General features: G+C 45.8%; 1 pseudogene; it reads right to left on the bottom strand.

The window, feature by feature from the left end:
* Window positions 1-3,775: 3,775 nt before the first annotated feature.
* On the bottom strand, window positions 3,776-3,997 carry LOC131919255 (small nuclear ribonucleoprotein G-like; annotated as a pseudogene).
* Between the last annotated feature and the right edge of the window lie 1,577 nt (window positions 3,998-5,574).

The following is a 5,574-nucleotide window of genomic DNA, read 5'->3' as shown; positions in this document are numbered from 1 at the left end:
GAAAGCAATTTCCTTACTCAAAATTCAAACCTTCCAACATAAAAACTTCTTTGCTGGGAATGGCTTACACAATGCTATTCTGCATTGCATACTGATAAAATGTCAGTGGTGTCTTTTAAAAAGAGATTACATCTAAGTCATGATAATGAATCTGCATTGCATGACATCACCACAGACTGCCGTGAATCTTGCTGAAGAAAACCAATATGTAAGCCAGGAGCAGTGACACACACTTTTAATCTCAGTGGACACAGGAGGATCACTGAGTTCTGGGACAGCTACAGCTATACAGAGAAACCCTGTCTGGAAAGACAAACAAAACAAGACAAAAGCAGAGAGAAAGAAAAAGAAAATCAGTGTCATTGTGCTTCTACGGTTGCCCTGCGACATGACCAACCCACTCTCTTGCCACGTTACTTCCCACTTGTAAACATGTATTTCATCAAATTCAAGGTCTATGTGCAAAACGAGATATATATATATATATATATATATATATATATATATATATATATATTACAAAAATAGGTCACAAGAGAGATGGTCCACACGCTGCAGGGTGGTTTCTGTAATAAGATAGGTCCTAACCATTAGAATGTGTGCTTGGAGGTATATTTAGGACCTGGGAGTGGCGGGGGTGGGGTGGGGGTGGGGTGGGGGTGGGGTCATTCATCCCAGATTCTTGTGATGGGACCTAAATCTGAGGACAAATACTCTTCTCCAAGTGAAATGGAGGTCTGTCAGAGAAAGAAGAAGCTGACATGATGCCAGATAAAAAGACTGAAAAGAAAAGGACACCCATGGGGAAACACCAGAGTGGCCCCCAGAACAGAAGCTCCACCAGACAGGGAACACACTCTCCTCCGGGTCTCCCAGGTGAAGGCAACCATGCCAGAATTTGGACCTCTATAGACTTAAATTTTACTTCTTAATACATGTAAAACTAATAACAGAGAGGATTTTGACAACTTTGGATTAGGGATGGTCACTGTAATTATAACATGGAATGACGAAGTCTGAAGCAGCAAGTGGATTTTAGTATATAAAAATTACTTAAGTTTACAAATAAGGAACTTTCTGGCCGGGCAGTGGTGGCGCATGCCTTTAATCCCAGCACTCGGGAGGCAGAGCTAGGCGGATCTCTGTGAGTTTGAGGCCAGCCTGGTCTACAGAGCAAGATCCAAGTAAGGCGCAAAGCTACACAGAGAAACCCTGTCTCGAAAAACCAAAAAATAAAAATAAATAAATAAATAAATAAATAAATAATAGATAAAATTTCCTGAACGGTGACTGTTCCATAAAAGGAAGAAAAGTGACGGAGTAGGACTAATGGTCAGTACTGGGTGACGGGAAGTAGATGGGGGGGGCGGAGCGAGGAGGAAGATGGCTGCCCCTCTTCCCTGGTGCAGGAGCAGGTTCCTCGCCATCTTGCCTGGACTTTTGATGTGTGGAAAGTGCTATCTTTCAGTCTAGCAGCTGGGGAGGAACAGATCTGCTTTCACGGACAGATATGTCGATGGTTTCTGGAAATCCCCTATGGGTCGGAATTCCTCAGGCTTCTGGAGGGAGATGAGTGCTCCAGACTCCACACCCATTTTCCACTGAAGACAGTTATTAACCTTGATGACAGCGGATCTGAACAGGATGGTGGTCAGCTGTGACTGCACGGCCTTTGGGAAAGGATCCCAAGTGGATTCCAGCCAAGAACTAACCTGAAGCTCAAGGCAAGTGCTGCAAAATCCCCGGGCCCAGCCAGGCTGCTTCGGTGTGTCATTCTTCTCTACCAAACTTAGCCATGACGGGTGACCCTGAAATTACCACCAGCTGTACCGTCAGAAAAACCTGGACTCAGAAGTCTAGAGATTTCTTTCTTATCATGCCTCCTCTCCATTTTATTTTCTTTAATCCGGAAGTACTTTTGTTTTGCCAGTACTGTGCTACGATTTACAGAATGTGAAGATGTCTTAGTCACTGTTCTATTGCTGTGATGAAACACCATGACCCAAAGCAACTCTTATTAAAGAAAGCATTTAACTGGGGCTTACTTACTGTAGAGGGTTAGTCCACGATCATCATGGTGAGAAGCAGACAGGCACGGTACTGCAGCAGTAGCTGAGAGCTTCCATCCTGATCCACAGACAGCACGCAGAGAGAGAAAGAGAGACTGGGCCTAGCCTGAGCTTTTTTTTTTTTTTTTTGGTTTTTCGAGACAGGGTTTCTCTGTGTAGCTTTGCGCCTTACCTGGAACTCACTTGGTAGTCCAGGCTGGCCTCGAACTCACAGAGATCCACCTGGCTCTGCCTCCCGAGTGCTGGGATTAAAGGCGTGCGCCGCCGCCGCCACCACCGCCCGGCTAGCCTGAGCTTTTGAAACCTCAGAGCCTACCAAGAGTGACACACCTCCTTCAACAAGGTCACACCTTCTAATCCTTCCCCAACAGTTCTACTAACTGGGGACCAAGCATTCAAACATATGAGCCTATGGGAGCCATTCTCTTTCCAACCACCACAGAAGATTGTCTTCATGGTGGAAATGCTTGACCCTCCCCTGGCACAATGTTAAGGTGACCTCCCCGATGCTGTCAACTCAGATTTAATCACTGGTTGATAGCCAGTATAATTTGTAGTGCCTGCAAGACTCCAATGTTTGGAGTTAACTTCTCTGGCCTTCAGAATTATCTGTGTATGTGTGTATACATAGATACAAACCATCATTTGAAACCATAAAAACAGAAGAAGAAGCAGACTAGGGAACTTAAAAAGAATTATAGAAACAAAAATGGGGTGGGAGGCAATGAGACAGGTTGGGATAAAAGTAGACTGAAAAGAAAGAGGTAAAGAGGGCTGGAGAGATGGCTCAGAGTCAGAGGTCCTGAGTTCAATTCCCAGCAACCTCATGGTGGCTCACAACCATCTGTAATGAGATCTGGTGCCCTCTTCCACTGGGCAGGGACACATGCAGACAGAACATTGTATACATAATACATAAATAAATCTTTAAAAATATTTTAAAAAAAAAGAAAGAGGTAAAAAAAATATTATCACCAGATAATGGAGAACAGGCCTAACTCAGAAGGCTGAGATGCAGCAACCCTACAAACTACAACAGTCTGTGTTCTCTCAGGAAGAAAATGAAAAGGAGGGAGGGAGGAGAGGGATCTCAGAAGCAGGAATGATGCTTTCCGCTTTACAAGTACAAACGGCCCAATCACTGTGGAGGCTCCACCCACATCCCTTGAAGCTTTGCAACTGTGTGCTGCAGAAGCACTGGGTTCCTCTTGGGTGTGTTATGACTTGGATCTGAAATGTCTCCCAAAGGTTCATGGGTTAAAGTCTTGGTCTCCAGCCGGTGGCACTATGGGAAGGAGGGTGGTGGCCGTTCGGGAGGCGGGGCCTAGCTAGAGGAAGTTAGGTCATCAGGAGTGTACCCGTGCAGGGAACTTTGGGACCCAAGCTCGTTCTCTTCCACCTCCTGTTTCCCAGACACAAAGAGCTAGGAGGTACCCGGTACCACACACTTCCACTCTGATGTTCTGCTTTGCCACTGGCCCAGAAACAGCAGGACCAAGTACCCACAGGCTGCAGCCTCTGAGACTATGAAACTAAGTGAACTGTACTAGTTAGAGTTTCTTTTTCTTTATTGTTTTTTTTTTTCTGAGTATCACAAAAGTTTATTTAGCCAAGTTTTATATGAAAATGTACATGACCCAATTCTACACCACAGTCAAACAGTCCTTTGGGTAGGGATGTGCATGCCTCTGCTGGAAAGCCAGTGTTTAGACTCTTTCCAAGGCTTCTAACATGATGATGCTGTTTCCTCGTATGACCATGTTGATGCTGTTCTGTTACCCACTAGTTGCCATCCCCACACACTCATCAATCACAAGATTCATAAAGGGATCAAAGGCCCATAGTATTCCTTGTACATGTCTGCCACCATTTAACTTCAATGATAACTTCTTGTCCATACATTTCTGCAGTTCGGGAGGGTGGGTCTTGCTCACAGAGACTTTCAGCAGGCTCGGCACGATGGAGTGGTAGTTAGGGTTCTAGTGCTGTGATAAACACCATGACCAAAACAAATTGAGGAGGAAGGGGTCTATGTGGCTTACACTTCCATATTGTAGTCCATCACTAAAGGAAGTCAGGACAGGCACTCAATAGGGCAGGAACCTGGGGGCAGGAGCTGATGCAGAGGCCATGGGGGGAGGGGTGCTGCTTACTGGCTTCCTCTTCATGGCTTACTCAGCAGCTTTCTTATAGAACCCAGGACCGCCATCCCAGGGATGGCACCACCCACCATGGGCTGAGCCCTCCCTCATTAATCACTAATCAAGAAAAGCCCCTACAAGGTTGTGGGCAGCCAGATCTTCTGGAGGCATTTTCTTCATTGAGGCTCCCTCCTCTCTGATGAGTCAGTCCAGTTTGTGTCAATTTGCCATCAAACCAGCCAGCACACGAAAGCTTCTTCCTGTGAAGTTGGTTTTCAGGTATTTTATCTTCTCACAGAAATGGGAAGCCAACACACAGAGCTGGTACAGGAGGTAAACAGGGGTTCAGTCTCTCCTGTCTTCCCATCCTGTTTCCCCTCATCCCCAGCAACGCAAGCTTTGCTTTTCTTCTGATCCTCCTTCCTTTGTTCTGAGCACACAGAAGACATTTCATTTGAGCAAAAAGTCCTTGTTACTATAGTATCTGAAATTCATGGAGGTGATTCAGGAATTAGAAATGATGTTCTGAAGGGTACCTTTCAGTCAAGTGCTATTAACAGCATCAAGAAACGATTCTCTAAAGGGCAAGAAACACTCAGGAAGAAGCTCTCATTTTCAACTTGGTTTATATAAAGCCACGTGTTGGCTGCTCCGTTTTTATTCTACCTTAAAGGAAGGTGTGGGGCAAATAGCCATGGAGGCAAGTCCGTGCCCGTGGGCTATGGGTGTGGGTCTCCTCACCTGCCTCTGCACCTCCAGCCATCACCACATTCGGGGTGCTCCCGGAGCTCCCCAATGCCTTTCCACATCACAAGTCACAAAGAATACTCTGCTGAGAGAGGTCAAGATGCTGTCTTAATTAGTTTGAGTAGATATCACCAAAATACCACAGACTTGGAGGCTTAAACAACTGAAATTTCTTTCTTTCATTTTCTTTTCCTCTCTGTCTCTCTGTCTCTCTGTCTCTCTCTCTCTCTCTCTCTCTCTCTCTCTCTCTCTCTCTCTCTCTCTCTGATGTGTGTTTGTGTGTGTGTTGTGTTGTTTTGTTTTGTTTTGTTTTTTGAGACAGGATCTCACTAAGTAGCTCTGGCTGTCCTAGAACTCACTCTGTAGACCAGGCTGGCCTGGAACTCACAGAGATCCACCTGCCTCTGCCTCCCCAGTGCTGGGATTAAAGGCATGCATCATCACACCTAGCTAGAGATTAATTTTTTGTAGTCCTGGAGATAGGAAATCCAGGACTGTGGCTCTGGTGTGAGTCGAGCTCTGGGCCCTGCTTCTGAAATGGAGATGGCTCTCTTCTCGCTCTGTCTTCCCACAGTTGAGAGCAGGGCAGGAGTCTTCTTCCTAAGAGCAACAATCCA

The sequence above is a fragment of the Peromyscus eremicus genome, chromosome 1 (genome assembly GCF_949786415.1).
Source record: "Peromyscus eremicus chromosome 1, PerEre_H2_v1, whole genome shotgun sequence".
In the NCBI taxonomy this organism is placed as follows: domain Eukaryota; kingdom Metazoa; phylum Chordata; class Mammalia; order Rodentia; family Cricetidae; genus Peromyscus; species Peromyscus eremicus.
This window is presented reverse-complemented; position numbering and strand designations above follow the sequence as displayed.